The sequence below is a fragment of the Lonchura striata genome, chromosome 27, assembly GCF_050655825.1.
Source record: "Lonchura striata isolate lonStrDom1 chromosome 27, ASM5065582v1, whole genome shotgun sequence".
NCBI classification, from domain to species: domain Eukaryota; kingdom Metazoa; phylum Chordata; class Aves; order Passeriformes; family Estrildidae; genus Lonchura; species Lonchura striata.
In genome coordinates this window covers 226,731-250,611 of record NC_140729.1, presented here as the reverse complement: position 1 = coordinate 250,611, position 23,881 = coordinate 226,731, and the positions used below count along the sequence as shown (strand labels likewise).

Genomic DNA, 23,881 nt, shown 5'->3' with positions numbered 1-23,881 from the left:
ATAAATAACATGAAAACCCACATATTGTTTTATTACATCCATGCTCTCTCCTTTCCTACCTCCAGTAAGATAGAGGATGATCAAACACTAATATGTGAAAGCTCTTACATCTTTTTCTCTAACAAATCAGGTTAAGAATTGGTAAAACTGTTATAGAAAGACAGTGCCCTTGTTCCACTTGAAAGCGATCACACATTTACAAAGAAACAACAGAAGACAACTGTGACTGTATTTAAACAATTAAATCATGCCTGCAAAGAACACATGGGATTGTAGGAAGAAAAATTTTTCCTACCTTGATATCTTTAGACAAGTTAAATCTTTAGCAAGAAGTGTCCTCCTCCATTCACTGCAAGTCCTGAAAGACAAAGAAAGGCAACAATTTAGAAGCATCTTCTCAGCACCCTCTGTGCCCCACCCTGTCCAGATGCACACACAGAGCTGAAATAATCCCATCCCAGGAATAAACCTACAACTTTTCCAGAGGATTACTGTTTAAGCATCAGGCAGACCATACTCTTGATCCTTACACTTAAAAAGTGAATGTTCCTGCTTTTAAATCACTGATAACCAATACTGACGTTGGTTACTTGCCTCTTCCTTCTCACCACTTTTCAAATGGGAAGAGAAAAAAAGCAGATATACTGCCCTTTGACACACATCATATAGTACATGATTTAACAAGTGTATTTCCCTTCATCCTATCAAGTTATCCTGCTGAAAGACTACAACCTCCCCACTGTGGTTTTTTTTTTTTAACTCAATCCTTACATAAACATAATTCCCAAGAGGGATCCAGCACTAAATCAAGGGTTCAGCACTTGGCCCTTCGCTCTGTCATCACGTACTTAGAACATGAAGTTCATCAACGAAAAGCCACAAGAAATATATCCTGCCACTTACTGAAAAAGATGACAGCAGCTATTTTATTCCCAGCTTGTGTTTTATTTGTGCTGACGATTTTGTATTACAGTCTTCACCAATCTATTGTTTTAGAAATCTCATTTGAGAACCAGCAAGTAGAAGGAAATAGAGACACATTTCATTTGTCATCCAACAAACAAACAAAAAGAATCAAAGTAAATTGAGGCCACCTTGTATTTGCAAGTTTAAAGCAGAGCAAGTGTTCAACTGCATCAGTCGGGTTTTTTGTTCTCCTGCAAGAGGATACTGAGAAGTCATTGACAGCTTTACTTAGGATTCATGGTGCTTCCAGAACCATAACAGCAACTTCTCCTATGTTCTTAGAGTAATAGTTTTGTATGTAAAACTAAGATATTCTATAAATTAAAGATATTCCATAAATTAATCTAAAACCCTATTTTATTTCTCAGGACTGCCAATTGCCTCCCTGCTTTCATTTTTTCATTTCTCTGGGAAAACAAAGAGCTAGCAACAGCAGAGCCTTTCCATGGGAGCAGGGAGGTTTCATTCAGTCAAGCAAAGAAACACCTCCAAAGGCAGCTCATCATGCACCACTAATGGGGATCCTGCGATGGGAGGAACGTCCCACAGCCTCTGCCAGAGACCCCAGCTCCTAGACAGCTCTGCCCTGGACTCTGTCCCACTGGCTGCATTCTGCTGCTCTGCCAGAGGATGCTCCTTCTTCAAATTCCCTTCCTGGCTTGTACAAACTGCCTGTGCCCCAAATCACCTGGATGCCCAAGCATTTAGCCTTTGGCAGAAAATGTCTGATCAGAAAGACTCAGCTACAAATTTTTCATTGTCCAATCACGTAGAGCACAAGACCAGCATGGAACCTAAACCCAAACAGGCTCAGATCAAGCAAGACTTTTATTAGATATTACTTCACAGGATTTAAGTCCCCATAGGGGGAATTTCTGTAAGGGCATGGAGTGACAGGACAAGGGGAGAATGGCCTCAAGCAAAAGGAGGCCAGGGTTAGATCAAATACTGGGCAGAAATTGTTCCCTGTGAGGGTGGTGAGACCCCAGCACAGGGTGCCCAAAAGAGCTGTGGCTGCCCCGTCCCTGGAAATACCCAAGGCCAGGTTGGACAGGGCTCAGAGCAACTGGGTCTAGTGGAAGGTGTCCCTGCCTCTGATATGCCCCAAACCATTCTGGGATTCTATGATTCTAAATAAATACCTCTATTCCTTAGATCCTAAATAGACAAAAGAATAAACAGATCTTAAATAAGTATTTGGCCTTCTCCACATTCTTTTAAATGGTCCAAATCGGGGTACTTGCAAACACCTCAGGTGAGTGAGTAGTTTTTTTCAAAAGCAGCAACATTACAATTTTTGGAAAACTGAAAACATTCATGGAATAATTAAAAGAACTTATAAATGTTTCTGTGTGCTGCCATCTATCTTCTTAATACAGCTCTTAATGCGATACCCTGTAAAACAAAGAGCAGAAATGGCTTGTGCTGTGTGAGTTGCAGACAAGCACTTACAACCCATCATTTGCTCAGGAACTCCCCATCTGCGTTCCATGAGCAGATCCAATGAATCTGCTTTGCATTGAGCTTTTAAACAGCAGAGCTTTTATCTGCTCACAGGACTACATTAGAAATCTTTATGTGAATGCAGCAGATATTAGTGGGTTGTCAATAAAAACTGAATGTCATTAAAGTGCTTTAATTCTTTAAATGCCTTTAACCCTCTAATTATATTTGTAAATTCTGCTATTGAACTGTAAGCAGATGTTATAAAAAGTTATAAAAGCAGAATGTTATATGCTATAAAAGCAGAAAGTTGTAAATTCTGACACGATGTATCACAACAAATACTCTTAAAAACTAATATACCAACAGCTTTGGTGGCAGAGAATCACTTTTAGAATCATTCCCTCTTGATTAAACACACAAATCACCAACTGGCATGGCATGTTTCAATCAGAAGCAACATTCTGTCACAGTTTCTGAAGATAATGAAAAGTTTGGAGGGTTAAAACCTCTGGCTGGCTGCAAGTCATAGTATTTTTATTATTATTACTATTATTATTATAATTATAAAATTATTCCTTTTCTTTTTATTATATCAGCATTGGTTTTCCAAGTTCTGCTAGACTTGGCAGGGAGATCTTAAGTCTTCCCTCCCAAACCAGTAACTGACCAGTTCTCACTTTTATCTGCTGGTTTCCATCCCTGGTACGAGGTAGGTGTTGGGTAACACAGTCCCTGCCAGGCACTGTCCTGCCAACTGCTGAACTACTGCAGTCTTCAGGCTCCTTCTGCCTCTGCCCATGAAGCCAATTGCTGCAAAATGGGATCCTTTGCCCATAAAATCCACCTAGGAATTGCCAGCTATCAACTCCAAACTGCCATCCAGGTTTGCAAATGTAAAACATGACCATGGATTAGGAATATTCTTGAGTTCCACCATAAAGACAATAATATACGAATGCTTTTTGCCAACAGGGTCAGGTAATTTACATCAGGAACAACATAAAGAAAACCTACTGAGAGTGTCACAAAGCTCTCCTGTGACACAGAGTAGCAGGAAAATACCCTTTGCCCACTGACTTTGCAACCGACTGCTGATTCCTTTTCTTCTGTACAATCTTCAGCCCAGAACAGAATCAGTTCAAATATACATTTCTTATAGCATGTTTACTGTTCTAGTGCATCCGTCACTTCATTCACCTCCTTCACTATAACAGAAATTGTCCAATTTAAACAGTTTTTGATAATTCTCTGTGTTTGGGACCTTTTCACTGCTTCAGACAATTTCTGACTGAAGCCATCATGGACAGAGCTGCTCAGACAGTTGAGAATGAAGAGAGTATTATGTGATTTCCAGACTAAGAGAACAAAGAAATGATCTTAAAAAGTACAAGTTGGTAATAATGTCACAAAGCCAAGTAAGCAAACACTTAAAAACTACACATTCAGGAGAGGAGGTAGTTAAGTAACTCAGACACAAACTAGTCATCCCGCAGACCCAAATAATTTCTTGCTTATATACCTCTGTTAGTTAATAACCATTGACTTCTTCTGCAGAAGACAGTGTTAAAAACAACTCAAGTGTAAATTGGCAAAAAGATGCATGCACATTCGCCACCCCTCTAACATCCTTCACATCCACACTGAAATATTTCTTAAAAGGATCTTTTTTTATATTCTGTTAAACCCTTAAGTATATGACATGCAAATTAACTCTGTTTTTTAATAACCTAGTGAATGAATGCACCCAAAAAAACCATAAAATCAAAGCCAGCTGAGTGACTGCCCAAGAGAAGGGCTCCTACCTAAGGTAGGAATTAATGAAACAGGCAAGAATGGTTTATGAAAAAGAAATCCCAATATTGTCAACACTTTCAGCTGTCAGAATTAAGCACCTTCTTGTCACTCTTAATAGAGAAAACTGCCGATATAAGAAATGAATACTTTCAGGTACAGTAACACACATTATAGCTGCAATATTTTCCTGTCTGGCTAAAATCCATGAAGAAAAAAAAATTAAAGCTTTAAGATTCAAAGCAGAAGCCAGAAAAGCTGCCATCCATGGAGACTTGACTACATAGTCTGAAATCACACCAGAATGTTTGATTTCACAGCAACAAGTTTGAGAAATGTCTTGAGATATCTTGAGCTGAATACCACCCATCCTATATTTGAAAATATTGAACATTAGTACTGAGAAACATCCAAATAACAGGCTGAAATAAGACTAAATTTCTATTCATCCCAGAGTAAAAAAAAGAACCTTTTTTCCCCTCGATCCAAGCAAGCAGGTAAAATACACAGCAATTTTGAAAAGCTAATTGAATCTGAAGTCTCTGCACCAAACATAACACAGGTCACATGTATCCTGATCTCAACAGTATAATTATATTTTCCCAGAGAAATTAGCAACTTATTCATACTTTTATCAACAGAACATTAATACACAGACATTAAACACAATGACCATCTGTCTTTGAAAACCAAAACTACCCCAATGATCAGAACATGCTGCTCAACCAGTCCTGCTGGAAAGTAAAGGCTCTAAAATGGTCTCATGAATAGGGATTTCAATCTTTAAATGCAGTTATTTTTCTAGTTTTGGCTGTCAGATGCACCAGCTGGCATAAACTGAGTAAGCCTGGATGGCATTCTAAAATCACATCAAATCACAGTTTAAATTCTTTGCACATATATACATGTTGGAAATAAAATACATGCTGACTAAAAATAATCTTGATTCCAGTTCTAACTTGAATACATTCATTTTTAAGCAAAACATGTGTTTTAATGATGTCTGTCACGTAACAAACCAAAAATCAGGAAAATTAAAGCATTCTTTAAATTATTGTCATGTTAACTATGACTAACCTAATTTTACTGGGGACTAATCCGGAAAAAAAGCCTCGTGTTTCCATCTTGACAAAGAGTTTGTCTTCTTAACCTCAAATTCTCTAATTAAAAGTAGGATTTGAATCATATGTTACCATACATAATGACTGCACTTACAGAGTTCATTACACAGGAAAGTAGACCATTGATAAATCAAGAATTCCACAAATAAAACCATACAAGATAACACTCCAGTCCAGAATTAGATACCTCTTGGCAGATTTTCAACAGTATTAAACAAGCATCCACTCTACCATATTTTAAGTTGGCAACAGTTTCTTCATGATCATCACTCTAAATAACTATGGGAAAGAATCCAGACCTCAATAGAATAATGAAAAAAAATCAGAAAACTGACCATGCTTTAAGTTAAGATTTTTTTTGCTTAAACACCCTGTGCATTAAAACTAGATGACATCCACATTCTGCTCTTCACAACTCAGACTCCTGCTTTTATATTGCAGTCATAAGGAGATCCCATTTTATTTTCTGCTCACAAACAGTTCAAACCTATTCATGAAGGATCGCATTTTTCAACATCTTAATCGTATTTGTCAAAATTTACCATCTTTTCCCCAGCAACCTGCAGGCAGGAGCTGTTACTATTTTACAGTACCTTGTGGTCCCCAGCCCTCATCTCTCTCATATTTTCACACTTTAATTTCCATTTTATGTTTGATAACTGACAGATAGAGACTGTTAGAATAATGTAGGAGTTAGTGGTGGCGACACAACAGAAAGGAGCAATAAGTACATCTAAGTCTTGGGTCATGCTACTCTTACCAGCAAATCTGCTCAATGGCTTTAGAAAAAGAACAAGTGAGTGAGTCTTAATTATTTCTTGACTGGTCTTCATTTCAAGTATTCCAATACTGTAGGCTCCAAAAGGAAAGCAAGCCAGTTATTTTTGTTGTTTCTTCTTGTTTTTCTTGGTTGTGCATGCTTTTCAATGCCAAGAAATGGATTTGGGATTTGCCTCGGTGAATCATGACATAAGTTATTGATGATTATACATGCCTACATTTGCATTCCAAATGTACGGGAAAATACATTCCCTCTCCTTCTCTCTCTAGAAGGCATTAGATTACCTCCATAGGACAGACTATAAGATACCATTTTAAAACACTGCAGTATTCAGCTCTGCTGTGTTAGCATTGACTTTGATACAAACTTCCTGATACTCCCTGACTTTATCCACGAGTCAAGCACAGAGCATTTCCTTTCCCAGAATGAAAGAGAACAGTGTCCCCAAGCATTCTGGTGGTGGAGGGACTCAGAAAAGCACTGGAACTGCAGCATCACCACCACCCATGCTCACGTGGCTCTCTGTGAAAGCAGGGAAAGGACTGTGCAGTAAAGCAGGCAGGAGGGGTAGGGCAAAGCAAATTGCATCTCCAGTTTGTCCAATGCTCCTGGTACCAGCCAGCTGAAGTGACTAAGGCACTTGTGAGCCACAGGCAAGGATCCTGACGCCAGTAAAATGTTTTGGTTTACAACCGGGATAAGATAAGAGGGTACTTGGTATTCAAAGCCCACTTCTTAAGCCGTGGTAATGTAGTTTTCAGGAATCACATTGAAAGTAAGTCAGTCTTGGATTTGGGAAGTACTTAGCTTACTCTGGCTCTCTCACTATGAATGTGTCCTGTCTGCTACCGTTTATCTCCTCAAAGCTTTGTGGACTTTGTACTTTAATTCCCTTTGTGGATCCCTAAGAGCTTGCTTTATGGTCAGCTCCTTTCTCCTGTTAAAAATAAATCTCACTGGGCTTTCAGTCCTCACTTGCATCAGACTGAGGAACCACAGTTGGTTTTGCCAGAACTGTAACTCTGTATATCTCCATTTTTGCTGCTGGTTGTGGGATGAAACCATAAACTCCTGATTGTTGTTAGTTGAGGAGGACAGTGTGGAGTGGAGCTCATGGATAGAACACTGAATTCTTTTGAAGTCTGCTATGTGCTGTAATTTCAAATGTACTCATACAATGGCTTCATTTATAACTCATAGTTTAAACACACTGTCTGAAGTAACCCTTTTGGTTACATTCCCAATTCACTGGTCTCACACTTAAACAGCAGTCCATTGTCTCCTTTGCTGTAGCTAACATAGCTAAAATGCCTGATTCACCTTTATTATACTCTGAAACAATGTCTATTAAGAAACAATGGTCTAAAACTTCCTCAGGGAAGTTCTGCAGAAAAACATTTCTGACATAAAGATGCATTACAGCAAATACAGCGATTGCCTGGCTGTATCACCACCCATATCAAAAAGGCTTTTTTCTTTAGCAAGAATGAGTCTGAAACATGAAAAATAGATAAATGTTCAGAATCTTGTAGCTAGATCGGATTATCCTACATCTAAATTGAGTATGGATAGCACATTTTCTGAAGTTTATTGCTTTTGAAGATAAATTATGCAAACGATACTGCAGAAACCACTTCAGGATAGTGGTTTCTAAATCCAAAAAAAAGGCATATTTTCACAGCTACCAGAGAGCTTTTATGCTCTATAAACATGCACAAGGAAAGCAAAGGAGGAAAATCTCTGCTCTCGGCTTTTGGGCTCTTGCTATTAAAGCAATATTCACAATCCCTACTGCCCAGCTGTGTGATACAGTCATTTAACTTGTCAACCTTTATAAAGATCACAAGACCCATGAATAAATCCCTCCTTAATACATGATCGAAGCAACTCCCCAGCTCAGTAACACCTCCCAGGAACTGAGCCAAGGCAAGAGGATGAACAGGGATACTAAAGAACAAAAGAAAAGCGGCATGACCTCACTTCCCCGCAAGGATTTAAAGGGCATCATGCTGAGAGACAGGCATGGTACATACCATGTACATACATATATTCCACTTGAAATCCGTGCTTCATTCACTCTTTTCCAACAACTGGTTTTAAAACACATCTCCTTCTCTGCTACACACTTCCTCTGTACTCTATCATTCCTTTTCTATCTAAGCCATGTCCTATTTCAAGTCTTCCTCAGCTCTAAAATATCTTCTACAAAACAACTGAAAAGGAATGAAAGTGACTCTTAGGAAAATATATTGGTTTACTTTATTTACAAGTTTATTTCCATTAACCAAACCACTGAGCTGCTAAGACGTAACAATTGATATAGATCTTAAAATTTCCTTCAAGGTTAAACTATTAAAATACTGAGGGAAAACATAGGAAAGCTCATGACTAAGAAATCATTTCTGTCCTCTATAAAGCCCAGGCAATCAAGATTAAAGTAAATAAGCCTGCAGAAAAAAACCAAAAATCTTCCTTCTCCCAGCAAGCTCATTCTGCAGAGCAGATAGAATGTATTTGCCTTTGGTTTCCCGGGTATAGGTAGTCCATTTCCTCTGCTGCTCCTGCAGCCCATTGCAGGAGAGATTCACAGAGCAACAATGACCACAAAAAGAAACCAAAATAAGAAAATCTCAACTGAGTCAACAGTGAACCTAAAATTCCTCCTTCCGTGTCAAGCTAAGGTCTCTCCTGTTAAAAGGTTACTCTGCTCATGGGCGACTTTGCGCATAATAATTACTTTTAATACAGCATACACACAGGCACAAACAGTGCGGTTTCGTTGTAGTCCCTATGCTGCTCTATTGAGAAAAACAAGGATTCTTCCACTTGTACCAGAATAAAGAGGCTTCCCCCTTTCCAACACAGTTTGAATCATGTATCAATATGTGAAATATAATACAGATTCAGTGTTAGTTCTAGGTAATTTGACAGTAGAGAATTAGATTCCGAACTTGAAATCCTTCTAGGAAGTTATTACTGCTACAAAATTACTATAATATGACTACTGCAACAGTTAATTAAAAATATCTGTCACCATGTTCAGGAAAGAATTTCTTCACAGGCTGTTTCTGCTACAAACACCACCAGCTTTGAGTACCCACACTATACTGGGGGTAAAGTGGAATGCTTAGTTGAATCTATGTAAGCAAACTTAACTATACCCCCAAAGTAACTAAAAGAGGAAGACAAGTAATGAATTTCAATATTATTAACAACACCCCTTTTCTTTAATTCTCAATTATATTTGTTTGTATAAAATCATTTGTGTCAGGGCACATTTTATTAGCTTGCTCTGAAACATCTGTAGAAAACTCAGGCAATTAGACAGATTAATGCCTAATACTGAAGAGTAATTTAACCCATTCCCCACTGCCAGAGTCTAAGAAATGCTTCTTAATCCTTGCTAAATGTACTCTTGCTACATTTTTCCAGACTACTGCAGAATATAAATTATCGTTATAAATACATACACATAGAAAATTTTTAAGGACTATATCAAATTGTTAGAAAAAGGGAAACCATATAAAATTCTCTATTAAAGGTTGTAGTCAACAAGACACCAAGTCCCAAAGACCTTATTACAAATACACATAAACAACATGGTAAATTCAGAAGAACTTCAGGGAAAAAAAGTCATAAAGATTTACCAGCTTCCAATACTCAGCTAATAATTAAAGATGTGAAAATCCACTAAATATCCACTGAGAAGATGCTGCTTAGAGCAAAAGGTGGCCTGTAACCTTTACTATGAGGGTGTATAGAAAAATAATGCTGATTCGCATTCCAATTCAGTCTCAAGCCTGTCTGCCCTGCAGATAAGATAAATGCATCTGTAACACCAGGCAGTTTCCATCAGAAACAAATACACAACTACATTACTTACAGCTCAGTCTCAGCAGTATCCACACCCTTAACCACTGCTCCACATATATAATGCAAACAAATTCTTGTGAAAAGTGTATTAAATAAAATTTAAAATTCCTTTCCTCACACTTATTTGAAAATAATAATAATTTTTAAAACCTTTGATGCAAGGTGCCATGAAAGGGCAATATATGTGCCTTCAAGGAGAAAAAATAGCTGCACACTCATCCATCGTTGATAGAGAGTCACCCTGAGTGCAGTGATCCATTCTATTCTGAAGGATGTTGACTGGCATTTGTAGCACAGGTATAACTGTGTCAAAATCCTGTCTGACTTCTAAATCACTCAACCAAGTCAGTCTTAATCTTCAGATGAGCTTTTGGTCTCTCTAAATGCTCCATTAGGAGATTGGGAGCCTTTTTCATAACAAGCTTCTCAAAATACATTATTACTAAGTTCACAACTTTTCAGTTACTCTTCCTACCAGCCTATCCACATATTTATTTACATGCAATTATCTATTCAGGAAACACATTTACAAATTCAGAAACATCTTGTTGCTGCTCTATCCCTCAAGGTCATCTTCACTACCCGAGTTCTCCAATAATTTATTTGCTCATCTTCCTTCACCCTCAGGATGCACAAGACAATAGTCAGAAATGTAAGCCCTGGTATTGACAGATCTGCACCTGCAGGAGCAACTCACAGCAAGGCAGAAGAAAATAACATTACTGTCACACACACAGGCAGCTCCTGGGTCATCCTGACGAGCAGGACAACTCAGGAGGGAAAGGTTATCCAGGAATGCTGGGAAAATACAGGGATTGCCATCCTAGAAAAGATTTCCTTTCAGCCTACTGAAAGGCACAGAGCAGAAGCCTGAGTTCCCAGAAAATAGACTCTAGGAGAATAGGGATGACAACCTGACATGTTTTTGGGAGAGCTCACAAGATGAAGGACAAGTAGACTTCAGCCCAAGGGTGTTTTGAAGGTGACACTGCAAGTAGCAGACACACCACTCAAGGCCTCTCAGTCTTACACACCAGCACAGACTGGTGCCCTTTGGAAGAATAATTTCTCGTACACTTTATTGTCACACACATGTAATTCTCTCGAGGCCAGGTAGAAACACTTCCCCATGGCTGCTTTTAATGGTTTAAAAGTTTGCATGTTGATGCATGAGGGAAATGGGGAAGAGCTTCTCTGTGCATCATTATTTACTTAAATCTTTCCCATTACTAACGAGCAGAATGAAAAAAACCACCTCAGCATGAGGAAGTGGAAGACTACATACAAATGGTTTTGTTTCAGAAGATCTGAGCACACATGAGCAGAAGGGAAATCAATGGTATTTGTGCAGCAGGTCCTGCCCAAGGCTCTGCTGCCAACCCCAACTCAATCTGCACCTGAGGGACAGAGATCAATTCCAGCCCTGCTACCCCAATTCAGCAACACCACAAAGACCAAACAACAACAGGATGAGATGGGGGAGGGACGAGGAAGAGCACAAATAAAGGAAGGAAAACCAAGCTGATGTTCCTCTAATGAGTAATGTACAAAAGCTCACCATCTGATATCTATACTGGGTAAAAACAACTTATGGAGGAAAACAAACAAAACACAGTTGAAAAAATACCAAGTTCTTTCTGGAGCTTTCTTACAGAATTTCCAGGCTACTTCACATTTTTGCCTACAGTATTTCTACATATTATTTAGCAGAACACTGCTAGCAAGCTGCACACAGATAAAATCCATCTCCTCAAGGAAACTCTAGAATTCCCAGAGGTACACAAGTAACACAATATGAAATCTGGAGACATCTTTCCTTTATCTAAAAGGCAAACATCTATAAATATTGCATCTTTTCATCAAATTAGGCACATTAAACACGTAAGTGAAGAGACTAATGTTTTAAGTGGTTTATTTGGAAGAAAATAATAAAATTCAATTTTATGAAGTATTTACACTTTCAATAATAGTTTACAGTTTCTGTTTAATATTTTTTTTAAAAATCATATCAAGTCCCACTTCAGATAGAACAACTCGACAACAGGAATGGAAACTCAGAATTTATCAAGAGGGACACAGAGTGCTTTTTCCTGGGCTCTCTCTAGTTATATTTGATGTGAATTATGTGTTACAGAGCATCTTTAAAATACAAGCAGACATCCTACACAACAATTTTGTAGTTCCTTTCAGTTGTCCAAAATAATTCCAGGCTGAGACGGAACTTCCCTTTCTATACAGACCCTCCAGAACATTTGAAAAGATACTACTTGCCCTAACATACACAAGCATGGACTGTATCAAACAAAAAGCTATTTCTCCCCAAAAAACATAAAGATTAATTTATATATAAAATTCTGTATATTACTATGAGCTTATTTTTTAACTTCTTCTGAGCTTGGTCTAGTCATGTCTATTATACACTGAAGTGACAGAGCCAGACTCTGCCCTTGCAGAGAGTTCGAAAAGGCTCCAGAATTTATTCCTTTTGTTGTTGCTGTTAATGAAATTCAGGATATGTTTTTGGATATTCTATTTGCTGGTGTGTCATGAAAATTCTCAGAAAACCAAAACCATTTAAAAGTTCAGCCCAGGTTTGGAAAATCTCACAAACAAAACTAGCCTTGACAGTCACGAAACAAGTGCTTTGTTGTAGCCATGGCTTGGTCAGCCTCAGTTTCAAGGAGATTTGGGGTTTTATTTCTTATAGAGAACTCAAAAGTCACTATACACAATTTACGTGGAACCAAAATTACTGTTTTCTCTGGAAGAGTCTGGGAGGTCAAAAAAAGTTTGAATCTTTTTTTAAAAAGCACTACCTATTGTACATTAAAAGTTCCAAAATAGAGCAATATATAAAAAATAGTTCTTGATCCTAATTAATCCTTATAAAAATCAAGAGAAGAACCTCTTTCTAATGATAAATCATAAACTACCAAGCATACTCAGTGTCAAAAGGAAATACATACATAGCAGTGAAACCTGTACCAGTTAAGAGCCATTGCATTTGCTCCTAACCCACAGTGAATGAGGCCCAAGTGGAGACTGTTCTTCCCCAAATCAGCCCCTATACACTGCTCAATCTCATTTTTAATCACATCCTGCAGTTTACACCACAACCAGCCACACCACATCCTTTCTTACACATAATATTAATATTTATTCAAATTTTCTTGAAAAACTTATCTAGAAATCAGTCAGTCAACAACTTGTCGTGATTTATGGTTGGTGGTGATTTTTTTTTTTTGTCCTGACTATTCACAGAGCCTGAGCTCAGAATATGGAATAGCAGGCCTGCTGCCAGCAGACTTCCTGTGCTCCAAGCCTGAAGCATATGGATAAGCTCTTAATACAATACAGAAAGACACTTGAATGTAAGCAGGCAGGATTGCCTTTGCACAGAAGTTCAGCACAAGTGTATAGACTATGAGCAAAGCGCCAGCAGATATAAATCTAGGGATTTATGGTATCGATGGTTGGCAGGAAATGTTTAAGCTGCCCAAATTCCAGAACTGCACATTGCAGCCAGCACTCACGTCCATCAGACACAAGAGCACAGGTGGCAGAATGTGAGAAGGGTAAATAAATCTCCACATCCACACTCAGCTCTACTGCATCCACAGCTAAACAGGTAATCATTAATACTACAAGATTATTCTGCATATTACATTACTCTTAAATTGAGGAAAACCAACCCAGAGCACAAGGTACATAAAGACAGACTCATCATCACTTGGAAGGTCTGTATGGTTGCTCAGTTTCCAGATAATGATGAACAGCTAAATAAGCTTATGTTACATGATTTAGTCTTCCTTTAAAGATTGTTTTATCCAAGCTCGGAAAGGTTTTCCATTTGCCTTCATTTATGAAGAATATTTATTTGCATCTGACTTTTATAATGTCCTCCATTTATGAAGAATGTTTATTTGCATCTGATAGGAAAGCAGCTACATCTACCCAGAAAATTTGATGAAGACCAAAGCCCTCTTTGAAAGCCTGTCTGTGTCATTGCAGAATTTTTCTCCACACTGATCCACAGTATTGACAGAGTCTGAGCAAGTCTACAACAAGAACCCAGGTCTAAAAAAGGGCACAAATTCACAACTCCCCCTAAATTTCCCTTGCTCTTTGTACATGCAAATTATATTTTTCAATTTTCATTTCAGATGTTTTACACTGCTTTGTGCTGCTCCTGTTCTTCTATTTATAGTGCTGACCATTTTTACTCAGAATAAACACTGAGAAATTAACTTGCTTATACTCTAAGCTTCCAATTTTTAAAGACCCATTTGAATCTAATCCTTTCCTCCTATCCCCGCAGCATCTTGAAAGCCAATGTCATCCACAGGTTTTACCAGTACACTCTCAATTCTTCCATCCAGGTTACTTAGCAACCTGGTAACCAGCTCTACAGCCACTGTACAGCACTTCTGATTATGCCACATCCAACTTTTCAGACAAAAATACTACAGGCCACCACACTGAAATTATTCTAAAAGCAAGACAGAGAGTTTTGCACCTCATTACAAAGCTTCTTTTATTTTAGAGCAGCAATTTGTTCAACACTAGTTAATAGTGCCAAAGGTAAAGACTGAGATCTTCAGTTCCCATTGGGTAAAGTCTAAATCAAATCAACAGACCACTCCATTATATAGCCTTTAAAAAAATTCCTCAGCTTCAATCCATCAGTTCCTTGATGGATTCATCAATTTGAGGCTTACATAATAAAAAAAAAAAACAAAAAAAAAAACAAAACAAAACAAAAACAAAAAAAAAAAAAACACCTTTTTTTTTTAGTGCCTAGGAGCTGGTCTAGCAGGCATCACAGCCATACTCATCTAACTTACTCCCCTCACACTTTCTCTCAAATGCCAGCAACTAAAACCCCAGCAGAGACCCCCATGACTGAAAATACTTCTCAGGTTGGCAAAAATAAATACTTGCATCTCTTTCTCTTTGAAAACGTACACCGATTTAGAATGACACCATTTGGCCTGTGATCACAACTTGTAACTGGCAAGAACTCCCACTGTTATTACTTTTTGGGATAACTGCTACCCACATAGTGCCAGATGGTCCTTTCCACCTCTGCTGAGGAGGTGGAGCAGCACTGCCTGCTGTCAACATTAGAGCTTCTTCATTTTCTCTAAATCAAGACAGAGATGATATTACCAGTCTGAAGAGAAAGCGGGTGGGCACTTGTAGCTCCATTACAGTTTCAGCCTCCAAAGAAAAATAGTCCTTTCTTTCATGGTGCCTGTTTACACCAAATCCCCAATCCCAGATACAAGAAAACAAGGGATGTCATGGCCCCCATGCAGGTATTAATCAAAGACTGGTGCCAATGAAAAGCTGCTCAGAAAGATTTCAATCAAGCACAGATGTTTTAACTGTGAAGCTGAGTATCTCATACTAACAACTGTGTGAAGCAGCAAGAAACTGAGTTGGGGTCTTCAAATCAAATCTGAAAATTAAACAGGAAAATCATTTGCGTAAGAGGAGAAAAACCCATTAAGAAAGAAAATAGGGAGTTTGTCCCTCCATAAAACATAAATTATCTATTAAACTAAGATTATGTGGAATTGCAAAAGCTGCTGGGAAAGATAATCAGCATTAGACTTGAACTTTTACAGAAAGTAACAGATTAAGCAGCACACAGCTACACACACAGAATACCTGCCACAACCCAGATCATTTTGCAAATATCCTTAAAGCTAAATCACATGAAGAACACCAGAGCCTGCAAGCTGGGATAAACCAGCAAAATCTGCAGATACAAGCATTTATTTTGATCATTCAAATCCCACTATCCATTTGCATTTGCACCTCTTCACAGGTTCAGTTCAATAACTTTCATGAAAGTTACACACACATCCTTTTGTCTCTCTTCTGCAAGCACCTCTGATTTCTAAAAATCCATCCTACTATTTTACTTTGGTTTTCCCTCTCTCAGAACCCTTCCATATTCTATTCCATAAAATCCCTGAAGGATAGAAAGTTGTTTATCTGTTTGCCTGCTAAACTGCCCTTTGCTGAAGACTTTCCTCTAGAGCATTTGCAGGAACAGCCTGACCAAGCCCATTCCAATTATCTACTCAGTCACTGACCTCTTCTGCGCTCAGATCTTCTGCTCAGACACTAAGCAGAGCCAAGACAGGGAACCAGGAATGTGCCTGCTCTGAAGGAGCTGGCGAAACAGGAGTAGCTCAGGGGTCTTAGGCCTGAAAAGACAACCCTTTTTGACCAATTTCAAATTCTAAGCACCCTAAACAAATAAATGAATAAATGCTGCCATCTCCCAGTCCTGGTGAGCTACAGAACATACAGGCTTTCCCACTGACACCTCTCAGCATTAAAAACATGGAACTCATTTCTGCAAAAGTACTTTGTACTTTTATCTTCTTGTTAGTAGGACTCTTCACACCACTATCTGGAACATTAAGGGCACCTGACTATCAAAAATAATTTCTAGACAGAGAGTAATCCTACACAAGATAATGGAAGGTAAGGTAAAAGGGAAAGTAATTTGTTACTAAATGTAAATGAAAGGACTGACCACGGGGATATGCATGCTTCGCTGTTCAGCACACTCTGGTTGCACATTGTTTCTTCACTTTCTTATATTTCTTCATTAAAAATGCCAACTTTAGGAGATCCAACCTAAGAAGTCAAAATAGCAGAAGCTCACTTTTTATTGATGGAAAAAGGCTGCACCAGAATCTCCTGTGCCAGACTGGTGGGACAAAACAGGACTCTTAAATCCACTTGACCAGCTCTATCAATGAACAATTTCAGGGCAAGAACACCAGAAGAAAGGTAGTAAAACATTGATTATTCTTTTTACCTTACACCGAGACATCTGGTTCAGCACAGCTGAGAAACCAGCAGCTTTCAGCAGGGATCACCAGCTGGATGATGGGATAGGCCAGGCAAAACTTCTTCAAAGAGCAATAAAAGATAAGCCCTATTTTCTTTTGTGTTGCTTCTCTAAAATAATAAAGCCAATAAGCAATATTCCATCTAACAAATGCAGACAGAATCTAAATCCTCCAACATTTATACCTCCAGATACAGGACCAGGGATCAATTCACATTTGTTTCTCTCCAATGTCTTCTCCCAGTTTTCCTTGTATTTTCTCCTTGACTTCACTGGAAATAGTATTTCATAAACTCAGCTAGAGGCAGCCCGTTGGAAGTGCTAAGCATGGCAAGAGAGCCCATCAATACAGTATTTATATTATAACCAATTTTCAAGCCATCTGTTCAAACACTGACCACAGGATCCAACTCAATGAGCACACTCCACAGTTCAAGGACAGAAAATTCACCTCCAGGGAAGTCCCGATTACCAACAAGATGACTGGTAGGAACAGAAGAGACCATAATTATTTCCACGTTAAAGACATTGAGGCACTTTCAAGAATATCAGTTAATTCTTTTTAGCCTCTTAGAGGCAATGCACAACTGCTTTCTGAACCACCAACACTACAAATAGTCAAATTCCCATTCCAAAAATATTATACTCTGTCTTAATTTTGGTATTTTTCATACACACTGATAGTTTCTCTGTTTCATATGCGCTCATCAAGGTTCTCATCCAAACTATGAAGGAAACACAAATTTTTAAGAAAGACACCTGAAGAGAACACAAAAAAGGAGGAAACCACTTACACCCATATACAAGCCTTACTCATTAAGGCATACAAAAAATATAAATTTCAGCAAAGGTGTTTCCTAATGATTGCTTGGTAAAAGCTTTTTGCTTAAATAATCTGAATACAGAAAAATAGCAGCAATCTCTCAAATATTATTGTACCTGCCATGAAAATAGTACAGACATGAAGGGGAAAATCAAATAAATACCTAAAATACTTAGAAAGTAAGTAAACAAGAAGCTTCCCATCATAAATTACCTATTAATCATCTCGTTTCTCACACTTTTTAATTAATAACAAATACTCAGTGTGATTTGTACTGCAAATAACAATGCACCTATCAAAAATACTTCTTTCATTAATAAAATCATTACATATCTTAAATTTGAGATCACTATAATTCAACCATAATTAGCAATTACAGTTGATGCAAGTAAAAAAAAGACAACCGAATGCTCACCAATAAAGTGAGGAGCTCAGAGAAAAGTGATGCATTTAGCCTCTGCATTGTTATTTCGGAATTTTTCCTCAGCTGTCAAGCTATTCTATATTTTAATCCTAAATATATTCCCTGCAGATGAGAGTAAAAGATGCCGTTCAGCCAGTCAGCTGAATTTCATTAGTGGTGTGATATGAGCTTCAATTATTACACACTAGAAATGTGCAATTCTGATCTCTGAAAACCAAGTCAGCTAATTCTAATGGCAGAAAACCAGAACATATGGAAATCTGGATGTAAAGACAAATAATTTCAAATGACAAGCAGACCTCTGCTGTCTCACATGCAACCTACTCTAAAAGAAATTGTCAGAAATTTACAAAATAAAAACTCAAGGAAAGAGCAGAAAGAAGGCTTGTCTCCATTCTTCCAAGCTCTGGGAAGGCCAGAATAATGGCAGACACACTTCTGGTATTTGCATACGCTTGCAGCACAGCGAGGAACAAACACAGCTTTCAGCCCGCTCCACTTTGATCGGCACAGTAAGGTCACAAATGCTCATCAGATGACTTTTCAGTAACTTCTGAGAAATGGGGCACCATGAATAGAACTGCTTGTGGTGCAAGAAAGGATCATTCATCTACCCCAGGTCCTCCACTCCGGACATACCACTTGATTCTTTCTCATTAAGTACAAGTGAACAACTAATGAGCAACAAAGTTGCTCCAACATTCTGAAATTACATGTCTGAAAAACCTCTCACAACAAATCCCTCTGCAGCCAAACAGCAAAATTAACAGCAAGCCTGCCCTCATCCTGCAGAGCTCCCAGTCTGCTCAGGGAAGATGCTCTTTCGGTCACAAATATGTTCTTTTCATAAAGGACAAATAAATAACAAACACTGGTAAGAGCTGAAATGTCAACATGCATGATTCATCACTCTCTTCATTAATGATGCCAGTTCAAGAGACAGCACCACTCTCCCAGATTACTTCCCTGCCATTAGCTCACACAACATCACTCCTCAGCAGCACCAGGGCCCCAGCGACGTGCAGAGACCTGCCTGAATAGGAATAGTAACATGAACTCACCAGGATTCTGTATGTTCCTCAAGTATCGGCATGTGCCTCTGTCAGATTGGCTCTTAAGGATTCCTACCTCAGGTTACTTCTTCAGCAAACCTAAATAATCCTCATCTTTACAATGCAACAGGATGGATGGGAGAGGAAGCAGGGAAAAAAAAGCTACCAAAATTTTAAGTTCAAAAAAAGCAACATTTTTAGTAAATAAGCCCTACACTCAGAGCAGGAAAAACCTTTGCCCAAAGTGTTATAAAAATTACTGAGGAAGCAAAACTTTGACCAAAGTTTGCTTTATGTAGAATACATAGAAACCCAACAATTACATAATTTTATAAAAGCCATGAATAAGTAATGATTCCTTCAAAATCAAATAAGGATGCAACATGGCACAAACCCAAAGACAAGACAAATAAGCACATGGTACTTTTTATGTTTTATTACTAATTAACGTTTTCTTACAGAGTATTTTTCAAGATAGTGTTTCTCACGCCACAGTACAAATTCTGTTATTTGATGAATTTTGGAAAGATAGGGAATAAATGCTACCCAGGAAGAAAGCCAGACTGCTCAGGGGACTCAACAGATTATTCAATGATTTCTCTTCCTGAGGAGCTGAAACACCACAGTCCCACCACCACAGCACCCAGAACATACAACATTTTTATTCACAACCTAGTAAAGTAACTTCTGCTCTCTCATCGGAATCCCACAGGCAATTCATGCTAAATTCCTCTCCAATGTGTCCAGCATCCTTGTTAAACTATATCCTTTAATCACATGCTGCTGAAGTAGAAACTTGAGGAACCCTTGGATGGGACAGCTTCACAAGGGATAACTCCAAGGCTGGGCTCTAAATTCCCAGCTTCTTCCTTTCCAATTCAAGTCCACAAAACAAGAGCTATTTCCTCGACATAATGCAGAGTTTGTATTTAAAGCAATTACATTTTAAATTAATGTAAAACAAACAACTGCATTTTAGCCCCATACAATAATGGGGCCGGAACCATTCTAAGGAACATAACTAGGATTTGGTTTTTCCAAGCTCATAAAATCCAGCTGGCAAGTAAACCAGAGACAAATGACCCAGTTCACTGGATCAAGTACTTGCAGGTGCAGTGAGCTCCAAACACAAATTTATCTCCAGTGAGTGCAACAGGCATGTGCTCCACCTTCAAGTTAAAATAAAGGCGCCATTCTGGGTTGGCTGACACCAATTTTCTTTGCAGTAGCTCACACAGGACCATGTCTTCGTTGAAAATTTGAACTATAGAGTCAAAAACAACTAGTGGGCCCTGTTCTGTTACCACTGATGACCACAGTGACCTCCCAAAGCCCTTACTGGCATGTCACCATGTCCTGTGACACCACAGAGCTCCACATGTCCTATGGATGCTGAAAGAATTCCTAGAGGTGGGCACATATCACATTTGAAACAAAGCACAAGACAAAACAATCTGAAATTACTGATCAAGCTGACTGTGAGGGTTATAACCAATGACGTAACAAAGGCTGCAAGACTATGAGTATTTGTGGAGTACTAAACACAAACCATTCACTTTCTGTACACCAAAAGGTGCCATTTTAAGGCCTTGTGCAATATTTCAGACACAAGTACCCAACTGTCATCAACCATTCAGAGAGCTCATAAAGGATAAACCCAGCCACTCTATTTCCTACTCCTGCCACTTTCAGGCTCCACAGGTGAAGTTCAGTTTGTTGATCCAGCAAGAAATGAACTCCACAAAATAAATAGCTGTCATTCACACAACAGCTGCTCAAAAGTTCAACGCAGCCCATGACAGAGGGTCCACAACACTGCAGGTGAGAGAACAGGATACCGATTGAGCAACGCTTTCTAAAATCTGCCTAACCTCATCAAGAAACAACACTCAAAGCCATTTGCTTGTCTGGATGTAAATGAGATGTTGATTATGGCAAATGTCAATATATTGTATTTTCTTCATTCAACCACAGGTCTATCATGCATTTCCTAGGTAAACATTCCTCCACACCAACTGCCCATAATCTAAGGTGTCTCTCACCGCACAGCCTCATGTGACTGTAGCCAGCAAATCCTCTTCAAAACATTCTCACCAAAAGGTACTTATTACGCCAGTTCCTTTTTCCTTTTAATTCATGCCTTAGGAATGGATGTTCCCAGGCGCAGGTTTGGAATTTAAATTCTGAAGATTAAATAAGGAAAGTAAAAAACACCCAGCCTTTAGCATTTTGCAGGAATCATTCCACGCTCCAGCCTGAGCAATGCTGCTGGAAGGGTCTCCTGGCCATGTTGTTGCTCTCCACAGCACGCTTGCAGTATTTCTTCTTCTCCCAATCCAACATTGATTTGCCTTCGCTTCTCTACCGTAGCTATGTTGCACTCCCCAGCAGCGCCAATTAGCCTCCATAATTTATTTAAGTTTTCCAGCTATTTAATTTTCCTTGCACTATTTTCACCTTTATAAAAGCCTAAAACCCACAGTGGCCCACCATTGTCGAAATCAGCTCACCGACACTAGCTCCGGAACTTCCCAACACAAACGGGGATGAGAATCTGCCTTTTTCTTCCATAACACCCATCTGAGCGCCGTCTGCCTCATCATCTCGCATTGCTTTTTTGCATTGTAGCCCCCACCAACCAACCCACGCCTGTAACGGAGAGATACAGTGTGTGTCATTAGACTCCACACGCCTTACTCACCCCTCCGAGGGCGCAGAGGGAGGGGATTTAACCCTCCCGGTGCCCGCAGCAGCGGGGGCGAGGGCGGTGTGTGTTCGCATCACGTGTGCGGTACCTGCGGCACCTCCCGCTAAACACGGTGCGAGAAAAACGGCCCCCTACAGCCTCCGCCGGGCCCGAGGGGGTGGATCGGCATTCCGCAGGGTGGAAAAAACACCGACCACCTACCCCTGCACGACGCTTTTTTTAAAAACAAAGCAGCCGATCTCTTTTTAAACAAAATATTACATTTCTCATTGAAGAAATAGAATTTTGGAGAACTCGCTGCTCGCGCCGACCCCGCCTTTCCCGGCGCTCGCCCGCCGCCGCATCCCAGTCGAATTAGCGAGGCACCGACGGCGCCAGCTTCCCCTGCCCGGGAATGGTGAGGAGGAACCCCCCCACCCCAGCCCTGTTGTTGCGGTCCCCTCGGCTCCGTCCCCCGCCCGCGGGAGGGGCGTGGCGGGGATCGCGATCTCTTCCCCCACCCCCCCCCCTCCCCCGACACAACGCCGGGCGTTGCCCCCTCACGGTGTGTCCCCTTCGTGTCCCACCCTCATCTGCGGCCGCGGGGGTTCACTCGCACCCTCGCGCCCGGCGCTCTGCCGGTCCTTACCTGGCGCGGGAGAGTCCCGGCGGCCCCTTGAAGAGCGCGGCTGCGCCTCCCTCTCACCGCATCGCCGGGAGCCGCCGCCGCCGCCGCGGCGAGCGCGCGCCCGAATGGGAGGGGACGGGGGGCGGCCGGTCTCGCCCCTCCTCGGCGGCTCCTTCACCGCCCGCCCGCTACAGCGCCCCCTCCGCCCGCTCGTCCGTGCCCGCCGCGGCCTCCCCGGGGAGCCGCCGCTCCTCCCCTGCTCCTTTCCTCTTCCCTTCCCCGGTTCCTTCGGTCGCACCGAGCTCGCCGCCGCCCCACGGGAGCCCGCGGAGGGCGGGGAAGGGAAGCGCCGCACGGGCGCGCGCGCTCCCGGGGCTCCCTACCCACCACCCAGCAAGAGGGCACGGAGGGGCGCGGCCCAGCGCGGATTCATGACGAGGGCACGGTTATACAAAACAGGCGCGCCACGGTCCTCTAGAGCGCAGCCTGCGCTAGGGGCGGTTGCTGTCGCCTCCGCGCTGCGCGCATTGCCTCTCCTTCCTTTCCTTTTCCTCCCCACGCCTTCCTCTCCGGCCGTACCTGGCGCGGCTGCGGAAGGCGGCGGGGGGTGCGCCTCGCTGACCGCCTGTACTCGCCCCGGCCGGCGGCGGGGGAGCAGCGCCCGCGCCCGGCGGGCGACGGGAACTTCGGCGGGGCGGGGGCAGGGCCGCGGCGGCGGCCGGTGCGGGGCGGGATCCGCCGAGGAGAGGGGAACGCGGCGGCGGCTGCTCTGGCCTGTGGCTGAGCGACGGAACGTGCCCAAGCCATCTGCGCTCGCAGCCCGAAAAGCCGATCGTATCCTGGGTTGCCTCCCCACCCGCTGTGGGCAGCAGGTGTAGGGCCCCTCTGCCCCGCTTAGGTGAGACCCCACCTGCAGAGCTGCCTCCAGCCCTGGGGTGCCAGGAAGGACATGGACTTCTTGGAGGGAGTCCAGAGGAGGCACCAAGATGATTAGAGGGGTGGAGCAGTTCTGGTCTGAGGAAAGGCTGAGAGAATTGGGATAGTCCAGCCTGGAGAAGAAACCAAGGGTGACCCTTCCACTACCAGAAGGCAACCTACTAGAAAGATGGAGAGAGAGACTATTTACAAGGGCCTGGAGTGACAGGACAAGGGGGAATGGCTTCAAACTGGATGGTCTTCACGGTCCCGTCCAATCCAAACCATTGTATGACCTGTGAGCTGCAGGGAGGGTCGCCCACAAGGGAGGGAGCAGAAAACACTTTCCAGGGCAGCTCCACGGGCCAGGATCAGAGCTCCAGGCTCTGTCAGGGCCTGCACAGGGCCAAGGCACCAAAGCCACCTCTGAGGGTTGAACCTGTTCCTGCAGGTACTGCTCGGCCAGGACTGCTGGAGGGATGTTTGGACACTGACACATCA

At 41.2% G+C, this 23,881-nt stretch overlaps 1 protein-coding gene across 13 annotated transcripts in view; it reads right to left on the bottom strand.

Moving 5' to 3' along the window:
• The window catches only part of TANC2 (tetratricopeptide repeat, ankyrin repeat and coiled-coil containing 2), a 154,792-nt gene extending 131,628 nt beyond the window's left edge, over positions 1 to 23,164 (bottom strand). For 9 of the 13 annotated variants that reach the window (XM_021538560.4, XM_077788385.2, XM_085561617.1 and 6 more), the window contains exons 1-2: positions 22,487 to 22,625; positions 296 to 358 (exon numbers count right to left, since the gene is read on the bottom strand). The gene's annotated coding sequence lies outside the window, so the exon portion shown is untranslated. The other 4 variants (XM_021538561.4, XM_021538563.4, XM_085561614.1 and 1 more) reach the window with 4 other exon arrangements.
• Positions 23,165 to 23,881: the final 717 nt, after the last annotated feature.